The 17,183-nt window shown below is 39.3% G+C and overlaps 1 long non-coding RNA gene across 4 annotated transcripts in view; it reads right to left on the bottom strand.

Annotated features, from left to right (window-relative positions):
• Positions 1-515: 515 nt before the first annotated feature.
• Positions 516-17,183, bottom strand: part of LOC132685398 (uncharacterized) — a 96,426-nt gene continuing 79,758 nt past the window's right edge. For all 4 annotated transcript variants that reach the window (XR_014135380.1, XR_014135381.1, XR_013550470.2 and 1 more), the window contains 2 exons: positions 4,812-5,026; positions 516-691 (listed from right to left, as the gene is read on the bottom strand). This is a non-coding gene — a long non-coding RNA (uncharacterized LOC132685398). The remainder of the gene's footprint in view (positions 692-4,811; positions 5,027-17,183) is intronic.

Raw genomic sequence — 17,183 nt, 5'->3', positions numbered from 1 at the left:
ATCTGCTGGTAAACCTCTTACCCATCTCAAGTCATCATGGAAGCTGCTGGGGAGGAACCCTGTCTTCTGGGAGTTCTCCAAAGTGCCATGTACTCTTCCTCCCACTAGGGCAGTATAATTAGCAACGTAAAAGCGCTGCGGGGCTACCATCTCCTTTAAGGTGGGCTATTAACTTTTCAGAGAGCATGAAGAGCTACTACTCTATTTTAAATAAAGCTAATGCCAAGGGACCCACATTCAAAGTTCTAAAACAGCAGCTACTCACCCACCACCACCCGCAGATCAAACAATTGAGTTGTTTTGTTTTTTTTTTTTTAGCTTGGCCTATTATTTATTTAGAATCAGAACTGATTTCTATCTGGATGATGCAGTCATTCAAGCTGACATCTCAAAAAAGCTGACATCTCAAAAAATATACCAGGGAGGTCCTGCAACAGTGCCCTCAGTAACTGTGAACAGACTTCTCCCAAGTACAAGAGGGCTCATGCATGGCCCGGAATCACCTGCTTCTCTGTACCTTGCCAGGACCATGCTCCAGCCAGAAACGTCTCAGCTGGAGGTGTCAGAGATGGGAGCCCAGGAGGCAAGGACTCATTTCTTTTGGAGCCCTGGCCTTGGATCGGTAGCCACTGGCAGCGACTTTGAAGCTAAAATTGTGACTTAATACTTGGTCCAGTCTTCCTTTTCATTTCTGGAATGGAAATTGTGGGGAGGGAATCGGGGTGGGAAATGGATGAGTAGAGGAAAAATAAAAATAGAGCCTCTCTTTTAAAAAATACAATTAACTTAAAAATTAAAAATTAGATTAAAAAAAAAAAAAACAGGCAGTAGGAGAAAAGTTTCCTTAAAGAACATCTTTGCTGTATGTCAATTAGTGAGCCTGTTCTCGCGGTAGGTTTTCTCTGCCGCCTCAGAGCCAAATCTTCAGCCTCCCACACAGATCTGTGAAACCAATTGTCTTCCCCAAACATGTGGTAACCACAGAGAAGTGAAATTAATAAAACTGCTCCAAAAGATGATTTCTAAAGATGACATTCCTACTCTAGTTTTAGGCTTTCTTTCCTGCAGCCAAGTAGGGGCCTGAAGGGGGAGTAGGAGTGGTTTGGTAGGGATCTGGGGCCTTTTCTTTTTAAGAGTTTTTAGTTTAACATAGTTGTTTTTTATTGGGGGTTTGGGGAGGCAGAGTGGGTGGAAGGCAAAAGACCCCAAAGCCAGCAGTTATGAACAGATCCAGAGAGGCCTGTCACTCCTGACAAACATGCATGTCAAAGCCAAGGGGGGTTGAGGCCTGCACTCAACACCCCACAAGCCCCCTCTGTTTGCTTCTCCCATCCCCCACCCCTTGGTTGAAGACTACCACTGAGGGCATCATGGACGACATACCCAACCTGCCACTGCATGAGGAAGGCCCGGCTCAGCCCCAGTCCTAACAATGCCAGGAAGACAAGCAAAGGCCATCAGTCTCCATTACGAAGACAGTATTTTCCTCCCATATTATCCCGTCTGTCATGTCTTCCTTGGACTCCAAAGCATCACTGTCTCATACATCATCATCATTTTCTCCCCACAAAGATGGAAAACCCCGGGGGTGGGGTACGTTTTGCCTCCCATCCAGCCCTGGATGGCCAAGGGCCTTCCCGGAGTGACAGAAGCAATGCTCAGCTACCAGGGGAGACATTTGCATTCCAATTAGGCCCAGGACTTTGAAGAATGGGGGAGGACAGCCAGTTTGTAAATCTGAAGTTTAAATAAACTTCCACAATCTCTGGAGGCTGGGAGAGGGCTCCGATGACACTAGCAGGGAGGCAGAGGGAAAAAAAACCCAAATCAGAAGAGCTCATGGAATATGGATACACCGAGTCTTGACAGAGCAAAGACACATTGTCTCTGAGAATTGGAATATGTATTAATAGTTGTATTTAATTAAACACGGGGTGTACTATTTTATTAAATTCTCACAACAGTCTTGTTTTACATTTACAGGACATTTTTTTAAGGGATAAAATTTAGGCCTAGAGGATCAGCCAAAAGTAGAAGAAACCTATTTGTCTGATTCTAGATTTTGACACTGCAGTGTTACTAATTGGTCAGCTATGGAACACTCCAGAACTTGTGCCTATTTCCTAACTAATAATATTAATAGTTACTATTCATTGAGTCCTACTATGTGTCAGGCATTGTTCTAAACATTTTGTGTGCATATTTTCATTTAATCTGCACCTTGAGAGAGAGATGTCATTACCATCATTATCTAGGGTTTAGAGAAATCAAGTAACTCACCAGGTCCCCCACTAGCAGTTGCTGGAATTAGGATTCAGACTCAGACTCTAGTGTCGATATAGAGCCAACATAAATACTGATTTGCTGTCCAGTAGTCTGGACTATCACAGTAGAAGGAAACAACCATGAAGCATAGGAGCATTCATTAATGGATTCCTCACCAGTGTTAATCTGGATGAAATCAGTTGAAAATGAACCTCAAGGCAAGTCTCAAAGGAGAAAACGTGGCACCAGAGTGAGTGAGAAAGACCCAGGCCTTTCCTTGGTTTTGAGAGGGAAAGCTTATCAGCTGATGGTGAGTATGAGTTTGGTTTTCTTGGTGTCAGCTTGTAGAGCCAGAGCTTGGTCTTCGCCAACGGGCAGAGAGAGGAGCACCTGGGACTGCCTGCCTGGTGACAAACCAGCGTGTAGGGGTCTGGTTCCTAGGCCTGCCAGTAGGGCAGGGCAGCGCACCCTTTCAGCCCTGTCTCTGCTTGCACTAGCTTGTCCTGGGCTCCTAAAAGTTTGAACTGAGTAATTCTACCACGTGGATTTCAACACACTTGCTTAGAAAAGGGCTGCTATCATGCCCAGTTTGAGCTGGGTTGAGCTCAAAATGGTTGTAAGAGACCCTGTGATTTCCTACCTGTCAGTCATCCCCTTTCTTTCTGTTAATAGAACCCGGATCTTGTTCAGCTAACCCTCCTCCTCACAGTCCAGTGTTTCACTATACCCATATGGTAACTCCATTCCCCTTGACAGTGAGCAACTAAAGAATGGACAAATGACATAATTGCAGCCAATCAGGTGCAAAGGGATGTATGCAGGAGGGCTCTAGAAAGGTTTCTGCACTGAATTAAAAAAGAGAGAGAGACACACACACACAAAGTAATAATGTGATGACCAGAACTACAACAGCCATGTTGCTACCTCAGGCTACCACCCTGAAAAGGAGAGTCTAGAATGATGGAAAGAACTTGAGTCCTTGAAGGCACTGTTAAGTCACCAAATCAACCAACCCCAGAGCTCTCCTACCTTGGAGTTTTGATTATGTAAGATATATATTTTTCATCATGTATATCAATAGAGTATCCTGCAGGAAACACTGGTAAAATGAGATTAAATAAGATAGTCCACACTAAGCACTTCTGACAGTGCCTGCCAGGTAGGAAATTTTAGCTATGATTATATTCTTCATATGTGTTTAAATTCCCAGCTCTGTCTTCTCTCTTGCCCTTTGAGTAAAGAGGCAAATAATGAAGGTAACTGGTCTATGTAATCCATTTCAGGTCTTCAGGAAGTCTCAGAAATATTCAACTTAAAACATGTATGTTGAACTATAGCAACAGTCTGAACAGAATCTATGTAAAGCAAAGGAGTATAGAGGTTTGAGCTAAGACTACCACCTTATCTCACCTGACTACAAAATCATAAAAACCCACAATAAAGGGATATAGTTTAGAGATTTACTGTGAATTTCCTGGTCATTAACTGAATCAAAACTGAAAGTAGTGTCTCTCCTCTTCCTTGTAAACTGCACACTTTATGAAGAAAAAGCAATATTCCCAGCCAACATGTGCCTGTTATGTAATAAATACATATTAGAGATTCTTTGAAAAGGGTGTGATTTATAGTTGGATCCTGCCAGCTACTTTGAAAGCATACCATTTTTCATGTAAAGCTAATTAGAGGATTCTTAATTGGCAAATCTTCCATTCAATAGACAGACAATGAAGATTTTTCACAACAATTGTAATATTTAGTTCTCTTTTTCTCATTTTAACAAAGCAAACTAGAAAGATACCATTTATAAAAATCTCTGTTCGGGTCGCCTGGGTGGCTCAGTCGGTTGGGTGTCCGACTTCGGCTCAGGTCATGATCTCACGGTCCATGAGTTCGAGCCCCGCGTCGGGCTCTGGGCTGATGGCTCAGAGCCTGGAGCCTGCTTCTGATTCTGTGTCTCCCTCTCTCTCTGCCCCTCCCCCGTTCATGCTCTGTCTCTCTCTGTCTCAAAAATAAATAAAACGTTAAAAAAAATTTTTTTTTTAAATCTCTGTTCAAGGCTTGCAAAGCTTATAACCTGGAAAATGGTCAGGGAGAAGTGAGATATGTGGGCCTTCCCACCCTTGACTTTGACTTGCTTTGGGATCTGGAGCAACTCATGTCCTTTCTAGTCTTTTTTCCCACCTATGAAATGGGGATGTTAAATCCAATGGGTGTCACCCAACCTCAGCATTTTGGAACACGTAATTCCTTAGGTGTTTGTAAGCGTGCCTGACATTTACCCACTAGACACCAGTAGCACCCCCATCCCAGTCCACCCCAGTTAGGACCATCAAATATATCTTCAGACATTGCCAAATGTCCCCTGCGGTGGGGAGGCAAAATCACCCCAGCTGAGAACAACTGAATTAGATCAGGGGTAATAAATGCAGACAAAGGTCAAGCTATTATACAAATGAGAGAACTAGGCTAGATTAAAGAAAGGCAAATTTGAGAACATGTATCCAATCAAAAGGGGAGAATACTCTTCACCTCCAGTGGACACTCACCATATGTTACAACTGTTCAAGAGAGGGCATGAATCCCATGATTCCGTGAAATCGCTTGACTTTTTTTTTTTTTTAATGTTGGCAATTCCTTCCTTGTAGCAGTTAGGAAAGTAGGTTCTGGAACTATGCTGTCTGAGTTCAGACCCCAGGTTTACCTCTTACTGATTCCAATATTTGGCAAGTTCCTTAAAATCACTAGTTCTTGGTTTTATCACCTGTAAAATAAAGACAATAATAATACTCATAAAATAATTGTCAGGATTAAATAACACAACATATGTGAAGGGATAAGAGCTTATTACATATTAACCATAATTATTCCTAAGATATAAAAATACCACCTGGGTGGCTCAGTCGGTTAAGCGGCTGAGTCTTGATTTCAGCTCAGGTCATGACCTCATGGTTCATGAGACTGAGCCCCTCAATGGGCTCCACACTAACAGCAGAGAGCCTGTTTGGGATTTTCTCTCTCTCCCTCTTTCTCTGCCCCTCTCCCGCTCTTACTCTCTCTCTCCCTCTCTCTCTTTCCTTCTCTCTCTCTCAAAATAAATAAAAACTATTGAGAGGATCATATGGTTCTTGTCCTTTCTTTTATTGATATGATGAATCATGTTAATTTTTTTGCAGATATTGAACCAGCCCTGCATCCCAGGTATAAATCCCACTTGGTCGCAGTGAATAATTTTTTTAATGTATTACTGGATCAGGTTGGCTAATACCTTGTTGAGGATTTTTGCATCCATGTTCACCAGGGAAATTGGTCTATAGTTCTCCTTTTTAGTGGGGTCTCTGGTTTTGGAATCAAGGTAATGCTGGCTTCATAGAAAGAATTTGGAAGTTTTCCTTCCATTTCTATTTTTTGGAACAGTTTCAAGAGAATAGGTGTTAACTCTTCCTTAAATGTTTGGTAGAATTCCCCTGGAAAGCCATCTGGCCCTGGACTCTTGTTTTTTGGCAGATTTTTGTATTACTCTGACTATTGGGAATAACTATGTTGGCAGCCAAGTTACCATGCTTGATACAATGGCTATTTTCTAAAGCAATTAAAATAAAGGTGTAACAATTTGGTATATCAAATAAATAAATAAATAAATAAATAAATAAATAAATAAATAAAACTAAATAAAAATAACTTTAAAAAATACTATAAACTAAACTAAATATAGCTATAAGTCAGATTCAGCCTAAAGGCTACAGGTTTACAACTCTGAACTACAGGATTCCAAGGATTTCTTCAGGTTCCCTAAAGTTTTATGATTTCATTTTATGGAAGCAAGGATACTGATTAGCTTCTGATTATCTATAGACTCTAGGTGAGGAGATGGAGCTCTGACACTAGCAAAGATCAGGTAGTCAGAACAGAATTCTAATTAAATGGCAAAACATATGTTCTTGGAGATCAGAAAGAGAGGTTGAAGAGCCATCTACATTTCTCATTTAAGAAAAGATTGGGTTTTGTTTCTCTTTTTAAAAAATGTACACAAAGGAGAAGAGCATCAAATTTGGAAACTGACATCCTCAATAGTATCCTCTTAACAGATGCCTTGACAATACAATGAGTTATTGCCTACTTTCTAGCTAAAACAAATTGACAATTATAAGTTGGTATCATTAGCTCAATCGCTTTTCAGTGAGATAGCTGATAGAGGCAATAATAGATTGGCTTCTCCATCCTTATCCTCCCACTGGAAAACAACATATCCACTCCTGATCAATACTTTGATCTGAGTTACTTATAATGCTGTCAGACATGAGTGTCTGCTTCACTCCAGGGTGAAGAAATAAGATAGTTTTGTAAAATTTAGGCCAGACATTACATTGTCTTGGGTGAGCTGTTCTTCTGGTCTAGAGCCACATAACCAAATCAGCACTGTAGAGGATTACAGAAAGTAAAGGGGCAGTTGCCTTTAATAATAATAATAATAATAATAATAATAATAATGTGCCACTGCCTTTATTAAAACTATGTCAGGGAGACATGGAGTAGAATGAACTCATGGTAGCCCATGTATTTGAACAACATCTCAGGAAAATGATTTGAGAACGTGCCTTAAATGCTTTAAAATAAAAGCTTTAACCATTTGATCCACAATTAACCTCCCAGGAATCTGTCACAAGGAAATTAAGAACCTAGAATCAAAATGTATGCATAGAGATGTTCCACATAATGTTATTTATAATAGAAAAAGTAGGTACCAAACCAAATGACCAGTATTAGAAAAATGCAAAATTTATTAATGAATAGCCCTATGATGAACTATTATGCAATTAATTAGAAATGGTGTTTCAAGGAATATTTCACTTCATGAGAACATTCTTAATATATAATGCTATGCCAAAAAAAGTGACAAAAAATTGGATATGCAATGTGATGCCAATTGTGTGTTTGTGTGTGTGTATAGTACGTCAAAATGTGAACTCTAGTTATTTTTAGGTGGAATTATAAGTAATCTTTATTTCTATTTATAAACTTCTCTGCATTTTCTAAATTCTTTGATGGACCTCAGGTTGCCACATGCAGTTATGCAGTTGTGCACTGAAGAAGGGAACCAAGCCCACAGAGCACTCCATGTCATGGACCCATGCACTACCTCTGTTCAGAGAGGATGACTTTTAATTTAAATTTTTTTAAAGTATATTTATTTATTTTGAGAGAGAGAGAGAGTAAGAATGAGAGGGAGAGGGGCAGAGAGAGAGGGAGAGAGAGAATATCCCAAGCAGGCTCCACATTGTCAGTGCAGAGTCCAGTCCAACACGCGGCTTGATCTCACGAACTGTGAGATCGTAACCTGGGCTGAGATCAAGAGTCAGACGCTTAACCAACTGAGCCCCCTCAGATACCCTGAGAGGATGACTTTTTAAACTCATACAATGGCACCATGAAGGATACTGTTCCATAATTATATTTTTATGGTCAGAAAAAAATGTAATATAAAAAATGAATAATACCATCAATACCAGGGGTGGATAAGAGTCTATGTGAAGCTTGAGGCTTATATAGTTTAGGAGGCCTCTTTGTAAAAAGAATATAAACTTTTAATTATAAAATCAGTGACTGATGTGTATTTCAATTTAGAATGAGAAAATAAGTCACACACACACATACACACACACACACACACACACACACACACACACACACACACAAATCCTGGAGCTTTAGAGATTAGTTTTTTTCTCTTGTAACTTAGCAGAAATGCTTATATGGAAGTGCTCTCAGGTTTCAGTCTGGCTCCCCTGCCCATGAACACTCTACAACCCTCAGCAACAACTCAGCTGTCTTGGGGGTCCACTCAAGTGAAAGACCCTGGATGAAGCTTGTGTTTCACTTGCGCCATAGTAAATCTGGCTCTGATCTTTAGAGAAAGAAAAAGCAGATAAACTCAGAGCCAGATACTATTTTCACAAGTAAATTTACATAACTAACATGGCTCCAAATCAAACAATCTAAAAAGTAACTTAAGTACCCAACACTACAAAATTTAGCAAGGGCATTTGATAAATGCCCATTAATGTTTATTAACATTTGCCAAGTTTTCTGCTTTAGCCACCTTATGTTTAATATTAATTCATTTTTTAAAGTTTTATAATTTTAAAAAAGTTAATCTCAAGGTCCTCTGCCATACCTAGAGCTCTCCATGGGCAGGAGAGCTAAGAAAAAAATCTTTGGGAGTCCACAACAGCTTCTTAAGGCAGAGAAATGGTATAGGATTCAGAGCAGGTCTGTCCCTAGTGAGCCACAGAGAATATTGAACTAAGTTCCTATCACATAAAGGTAACAGCAAAAGAGTGCTCCTTCAGTTAAAACAAAACAAAACTAAAGCCCAAACAACAATCAGAACAGACTTTCATATACATACTACCAGTCAAAACCCAATTGCCAGAGTATCATCTAGATCAGTGGTTTTGCAACAATTTTAGAAAGCGAATTTTTTGAACCAAAACTTAAGCTGAACTCTAATATATAAATGAATAAGTATTTTTAATGTTACCCAAAATGTATAAAAACACCTAGAACTACAACTGTCTTCAACATGTCATTACAACATGGCATGCTATGTGTTCATAACTCAACTGACAAACTATTTTAAAGTTGACAATGGCATTTGCAGGCTACCCAATTTTACATGTTGTACATAATGCCCAAATCGCCAAAAAAAGACCAGTACAGAGTTATAATGTTCTTATTCAGTGACATCCATATAAGATATTCAAATTTATGCACAGAATGGGGAAAAACACCGTAAATAAGATTGGAAGACAAATTATATAGTCTGGAGGGAAATATTCACACACATATAACAGATTGTATATATATAATTGGGATTCCAGAAAGAGAAAAAAAAGAAAGGGACTGAAGAAGTATTTGAAGAGATAATGGCTGAAATTTTTTCAAAATTGTTGAAAGATATAAACCCACAGATACAAGATCAGCAAACCCCAAACAATCTAAAAACAACAACAACAAAAAATCCACACTTAGGCACATTATAGTCAAACAGTTGAAAATAAACAACAAACCAAATCAGAAAATCTTGAAAGCAAATGGAGGCTTCAAAAGGTGGGATGAGGCACATATTTTATATAAGGAAAGAATAATAAGGATGAGAACTAGCTTCTCATCAAAAATAGTGGCCAGAAGACAATGGCATGACATCTCTAAGTACTAAAAGAAAAAACCTGCCAACTCTGAAATTCTATACCCAATGAATACATCTTTCAAAACTGGAGATGAAATAAAAACATTCTTAGACAAAAGTTGAAAGAATTTTTCTCCACAGACCGTACCACATGAAATGCAAAGAGAAGTTTTTTTGTTTTGGGGTTTTTTTTATTAATTTTTTTAATTAATGCTTTTTATTTATTTTTGAGAGGAAGAGAGAGACAGAGTGTGAGTGGGGGAAGGGCAGAGAGAGAGAGGGAGACACAGAATCTGAAGCAGGCTCCAGGCTCTGAGCTGTTAGCACAGAGCCTGACACAGGGCTTGAACTCACGAACCGTGAGATCATGACCTGAGCTGAAGTCGATGCTTAACTGACTGAGCCACCCAGGTGCCCCGGTTTTTTTTTTTTTTTTAAGTAGACTTCACATCAGCATGGAGTCCAGTGCAGAGCCTGAACTCGTGACCCTGAGATCAAGGCCTGAGCTGAGATCAAGAGTCCAATGTTCAACTGACTGAGCCACCCAGGAGCCCCAACAAAGACAAGTTCTGCAGGCTGAACAGAAATTGTACCAGATGAAAACCTGGCTGTGCAAGAAGGAATTAAGCACTCCAGAAAGGAAAATATGTCAGTATACCCAATATTATTTTGAACGTTTTCATATATGTGCATTATGTCTAAATTTCCTTAAAATAATTTTAATCATTTACCATAAAAATAACAATGCATCGTGGGGTGTATAGAATAGGCATAAGTACAATGAAATGACAAGAACAAGAGCACACAAGACTAAAGGATGATACTTGGGAAGTTTACTGTTCTGAGAATAGAGAGAATGGAAGACAGGCAATGTTTGAGGAAATTATCACCAAGAAACTGCCAGAACCAAAAAAAAAAAAAAAAAAGATAAGCATCCTCAGATCGAATGAGTGCCACTACTCATATACACAACAAAATTTTTAAATCAGTCTCTAGACATCATAGTGAAATTTCAGAAACTCAAGAACACATATAAAATACTGAAAGAAAACTATGCTTTAAGAAAGAAAACAAATATCTTCAGAGATTCAAATCTCAGAAGATTTAGCATTCACTGGTGATCTTCTAAAGGAATACTCCAGAATGTACTCCAACAGAGAAACAAATGAACATAGTAGGAAGGAGTAGGAGATAAGAAACATTTATTTATTTTTAAGTTTATTTATTTATTTTGAGAAAGAGAGAAAGTGAGAGTAGGGGAGGAGTAGAGAGAGAGACAGAGAGAGAGAGGGAGAGAAGGAGAGAGAGAGGATCCCAAGCAGGCTCCATGCTGACAGCGCAGAGCCTGATGTGGGGCTTGAACTAGTGAACCGTGAGATCATGACCTGAGCTGAAATCAGATGCTTAAACCAACTGAGCCACCCAGGCGCCCCAAGAAATATTTATAAGCAAAGAATACAATGAATGGATTAGTTCTAAATAAGTATTTATTTAAAAGGACAGTCAGAGCGATTTAGAAGTAACATTCTGGATCATATGAACATTGAAAGCAGAGGAAGCACAAAGAGAAGTAAATGTTCTTGTCTTGACCTAGAGAGGGACACAGACTGATTATAACTCTTGTCTTTATTACAAAAATATATTCATGGATATGTAACAAAAACTACAATGTTAAAAAAAACCCTTAACCAATAAAAGAATAGAAATGGAACATATAATTTTAAACCAACAGAAGGGAAAAATGGAACAAAGAGCACTTCCTAACTTTATGTTTTTAACAGCACAGAAAATTGCATAGAAGGATAATACCAAACTTACCTGTGTGTTTCTATGTGTGTATGTTTCTGTGTAAACACTATGTGCATCTGTGTGTATATTTGGTATGAGTCTCTGTGTGTATATCTGGTGTGTGTCTATGTGTATAATCTTGTGTGTGTGTGGATGTAAATATTATTATATACCATTTTTCTTCACAAAAATAAGATCCCACTGTACTGTTTTTTTCCTTTTCTACCTAGCATGCCATAAATGTTATAGGCAACCTAGCAATCAACAGCCCTGAGGGCAACAAAGCCAGGAAGCTCGATCATCTCGGGACCCATGGCTCACTATGAATGGTCCTGGAAAAAATGGTGGGAACTGGGAGACTTGATTCATTTTCCCTAAGGAACAACATTGTAGGTGGGCTTCGAAAATTGAGTGCAAATCCAGAGCTGAAATACCAATAGTTCTAGTCCTGAGTGCTCCCACGGGGAGAAGAGGAAAAGAAGGCAGCTCAAATTCCCAAATCTTGATCAGCTGAGCAGTATAGTGGTTCAGAGTATTTCCTCCAGAGACAGGCTGCCTGGGTTCAAGTGCTTACTAGCTGTATGACTGTGGGCAAGTCACTTAATCTTTCTTTGCCTCTGTTTTGTCGTCTATAAAATGGAGATCATAATGAGGCCTCCCTAATAGGGGTGTGGTGAGAATTAAATGAGCCAATATATATCAATCACTCAAATGATGCCTGCCTCATAAATAGCATTCTGTAATTGTTGTGATATCTAGGATTCCAGGGAAATAGACAGAGGTATGAATGGAGCAGAACCAGCCATGGGCTAATGTTTGCTGGGGTTGAGTGATGGGCACATAGGGCTCTACTTCTAGGATACGTTCACATTCTCTATAATAAAAATGCTTTGTAAAAAAAACACTCTATAAATATTAGCTGCTGTGATAGAAAGTGCCAAAAAGAAATGTATCTTCACTTCGGCCACAATTGTGCTACAATGAGAAACACAAGGTGTCTGTATACAAAGCGGCTGTTAGACAAAGGTATGTCATCAACGATGTCATTGATGTCATCAATTCTTGCTATGTGATGTGACCTTAGAGGCTTTATCAAGGTGCTGACCCTCCTGCCCCTCCTCCAACCCCTAAAATTTGTCTCTCAGGAAGCCTCATGGATGCCTGAAATATTCCCATGAAAACCCCAGCTTAAGTTTTTATAACCTCGTCAAAAAGGTGGGGGTGGGGGTAGGGAGAAGGGTGTGAGGGAACAGAAATAAATAGTTAAAGCAAAGCTGCTGTCACTGTCCTCATAAAACACTCTTACATGTGTATTCTCTTCAGAGATAATATTTTGATGAGAATAAAAGATCCAGAATATAAGAAGGCAAAAGAGAGGTAGGGAGGCAGGAAGGGAGGAGGACCCAGATGGAGAAGCAGACCTCTGTGTCCAAACAGACTTTGTGTCAACCCTGAAGGAAGCCCAAGAAATTGCTGCAGGACAGAGGAAAAGAACCTTCTTAGTCTTGTTACTCAAATTGTGGTCTCTAGGCCTGCAGCTCCAGTATCACCTGGAAATTTGTAGGACACACAGAAACTCAGCCTCACCCTAGACCTACTGAACCAGACTATTTTTACAAGGTTCCAGGTAATTCTCATGCACATGAAATTGTGAGAACTAACCCAAGACCTAGATATGCTGGCCCTTAGCAAATGTCTGGATAAATGGCTTTTCTGAACAGATGGAGGAGAACAGTGCCAGCTTTGCTTTTATTCAGCAACCTTGCATTCATTCTGTATCCACAGGGTGTATAGAATTATGTAATGCTGTGGTTCTTTGGTTCTTAGCCATTGGTATAAGTTAGAATCACCTGGGGTACTACTAACAATAGTTGTCCAGGTCCCATCCTCAGAAATTCTGATTCAATTGTTCTGGGAGGGACTCAGTCTAAAATGGTAGCAGCTGACTTTGTTTTTTGGCAAGATACTTTGTACCAAGTAATAGGACTCCTGGTGAGGATCCATGGATGAGCCATTGAGCCTACCTACACTCGCTGAAGACAAAGGCAGTGAAGATGCCAGGAGTCAATGCCATAGAAGAAGGAAAAATTTATCCCAACCCTGTATTGTCTTTTTCCTTTTACAGATGCCCCAGAATCTATGAACCTCTTGCTGGTTAGTGTGTGTGGTTGGTTGGGAAGGAGGCTGATGTATCTGTGATGGATTTTATAGGGTTTGACCTTTCTCCAAATAGATTAACCTGTTGCTTGAGTCATGACCCCTTTGGAGATACGTTTCCTCTTTTTCTCCTCTTCCTCCTTCCCCCAACACACACATGCAATGGGGGTCAAAAATTGTCATATAGAACCTGGGTGGCCTCAAATTCTGCTGAATCTCGTTTCTTTGGCTTCTTGACCTTAGGGGGAGGTTAAGCAGAGCAAAGCTGTCAATCAGCCTTGAAGCTGGACTTTACATGGCTATTCCTGAACCAACCACCAATGTGTAGATTCTAGTCAACCCCTTTCTGGTTGGGAATCACTTACTTCTGAACCACCCCATTAATAAGGAGGTGCCCATTAGCATAATTGGTCCAGTTGCATCCCTCAGTCTCCACTACCAGAAAATTTAATACAGTAATTGTGTCCTCTGCCTCTCTGTCTTTAACTTTGTTTAATTAAAATTATGCCCCATTGCAAGGTAAAGGCAATGGGAAGGTAAGACTTGGGCCATGGCCTATCTGGGCATTGTTTTCTCATTAAAAACTTTCAGCAAAACTTAAATGTCTTCACAATAACTCAGAATTCATCAAGGCAATTCAGGCTCTCAATTCCCTTTCCTTTGTCTTCAAGTGTCTCATTCAGGGATAAGAGAAATGGGAAAATGAAGGATTCATGAATAACCAAAGCTAAATCCAAGTGAAGAAGAAGTGAATTAATACATGAAAAGCACAGCTTGTGATGAAGGAAAGGGTGTAGGTGAAATTAGTTCTGACTTCCAAATGCTTCGATCAGTGTGAGCATTTAAAACTTCTAAGGGCAGGAAATGCCTATGCTGAGGTGGTGCTATGGAAAGGAGAGGTGTCATTAAACTCCAGGCTGCCTGTCAGAGATGCTCCAGTCTCCTAACTTGCGACACATCTGTGGAGTTTTTGCAGGAGAGCAGGCTGTCACGTTCAGGAAGAGACGGCACCCTCAAACTAACTCCTCCTCCCTTTGATGCCTGTAGAACTTGGCCATTAAAATCTGCCTTGGGCTAAAACTCAGCAGGCAAGTTTCCAGTCCAGGAACAGCTTTGACAAAATTTTAATAAAATTAGAACCAGATTGGCATTGGGGGATTTGAGTAGGAGAAAAGTGGATCTATATATGTAGATTGACATGAGAACGGCCAGACTCTCACTGTGGAACGCCACATAGCAGTAACTCTTGGCCTGCTGGCATTCAGCACACAACTACTAGTGTCCTTGATCCATGAATTTTCTTAGACATTGTTAAGGCATTTAAAAGGCCTTATGCTTAAAACAACAACAACAACAACAACAACAACAACAACTATGTTTGGGCAAAGTTCACTCACTTCAGTATTGTTCTGTACTAGCTGGCTAAAAAAGATGAAAGCTTTAAGAAGAACAAAAGTATCTCAAGTCATTTGAGGCATGTGGTTAAGTTTTGTTGTATATCGATAGAATAATTGCATTGCTTGAAAATGCAAAAGTATTTTCTTTTGAAAACTTAATTTTGTAATATCAGCCTTTCTATAGGATTCTTGGTCCTTGAAGCAAAGAAGATTGGCTTACTTCTGGATATGGGCAGCACACATACCTCTATGTTTATTGTAAGGGATGTAATAATGGCTGCATTTCACTCAAAAACAGAAAGAAAGATCAGAGAACTTCAAAATATGTATTCAATCCATTCCATTCCTTTTGCCATTCTCTTTCCACATGTCTACACCACACAAGGGAACTGCAAGTTACAGTCCTGTCCCTTGCCATTTGTTAGGAACTGTAACTACTCATAGTGACAGAATCTTGCCATCACTTTGACTTCTGTCGTACATACTCAGTATGTTACCAACACTTTACAGAGAAACACTGGAAGATTTTTCTCTAACACTTAGCCTTGTCTAAGTTTATTAAATAGAAAAGCAACCACTTCGCATACACAGTAAGGACCCTCCAAGTTATTTTTCAAGTATACCTTATAGATGTATTATGCCAGCAAAGACTGAAAGATCCCCACTAAAATGCCTCATCTGTATCCTGTTCTCCTTGGTCCAATTGCTCATTTCATGAAAGTCAAAGAGAAGACCATGTTCTAAGAATGCTATGTAAATTCTCTAAAATTAGTGTGAGACTATTTTCACCCTGCCCACCCCTACTCTACTGATGCTAAAGAAGAAGAAGAAGACGAAGAAGAAGAAGAAGAAGAAGAAGAAGAAGAAGAAGAAGAAGAAGAAGAAGAAGAAGAAGAAGAAGAAGGAGAAATACAAATCCGAGACTATAAATAGTTGGCTCCCATGGATGCCTGTAGCCTAATACCAATGGAAAAAATACATTTGCTAAATATTCATCTTTTCATAACTAGAATCACTCTCAACCACCATTTGATCCTTTGGGGATTCAAACTGGCAATAATAACATTAAAATGGAATTCTGTTGTTGGGTTTTGTTTTGTTTTATTTTTAACACACAAAGAAACCACTCTATGATGGTTTAATCATCTATGTTTTCTTGCTGCACTAGCAGATTGATTTTGTGTATTTATGTGCTTTTTCCCCATTTTTCCTGAGGTCATAGTTATAGGCAGTGTGTTTAACCTTTGCATGAATTCCAGTGCCAGAGCTAAATAGCAGTGAAGGCTTCCAGGACAAGTTCTCCTAAAAGCACATCCTTGCTAAGTCAGCTCTTCTCCTTAAAAATGTAACCCTTTTAAGTGCTCCTAACAGAAAATTTATGTTTAATGTTTTCTTGGGTTTCATGTCCAGGAGATCCTTTTGGATGAATGCCATAACTACTTTGGGCCAGGATCAGGAAAATCTTTATTGTGAACATTTTGAGAATGTTTCATTTCTTGGATGTATTTTCAGAGGTGACTAGTTGTTCTGCTTTGACAAAAGCCTATCAGTTGGTTGGGTTTTTTTTTCCCATTTTATTTTGGATCAGAACCCTCAAGATCTCATGTGCCCATTAGTCCCTGGCTAGGGCCAAAGATCAGATGACTTCCCACAGAGCCAAATATGGAGAAAACAAAACAAAACTCACCGGGTGGTATAGCAGGAGGAAGAAGAGGGATGTTCCACTTTCAAAACAGCTTAAACTAGACTGTATTCCCATGATGCAGGAAGAATCCCTCCCACATCATGCACATGTTTGATAGGCTATAGCAGTTAGTATTTTGCCATCAGTATGCTCAGCTCATGTCCAATAGTAGGTAATGTGTGATCCCTGATCTTACATTACCTTCAATCTAGTTGAAGAATAAGCTGCTGACACCTAAAATGACTAGTAAATTGCTGGCAAACAGGTGCTAAAATAATGTCTGAAGACTAGTTAGTAAAACATACCAAAACTGTTTTTCAAAAATGTCTCGGTTCATAATAATTCTTATGTGGCTATCGACCATAAAAATGGCATCCCTAATAATAGCCCTTGTTTCCAATTTTAATTCAAGACTTCTAACCATTGCTAATTTATCATTAACCTTCTAGTCAGTGAGATTCTGTTAGAGATTGATAGAATGATTTTTTTTAAAGATAGAATGGTGGGACCCCAAAAGATACTAGCAGCTGTCAGTAAACTGTGTTCTAGTTATTCTGACCTAGAGATGATTATTATGACTCAATAAATCTATTATTGGAATCAAAACTTTTTTTTAAGTAACTTACTGTTGTAACTGAACAAACCCCACAAATCCAAAAAGTCATGTGGCCACAGTATCACATGAGGTGGTGAAATGTCAGCCACA

The sequence above is a fragment of the Panthera onca genome, chromosome D2, assembly GCF_046562875.1.
Source record: "Panthera onca isolate mPanOnc1 chromosome D2, mPanOnc1 haplotype 2, whole genome shotgun sequence".
In the NCBI taxonomy this organism is placed as follows: domain Eukaryota; kingdom Metazoa; phylum Chordata; class Mammalia; order Carnivora; family Felidae; genus Panthera; species Panthera onca.
Note: the sequence above shows the minus strand (reverse complement) of the source record. Positions and strands in the feature narration are given on the sequence as shown.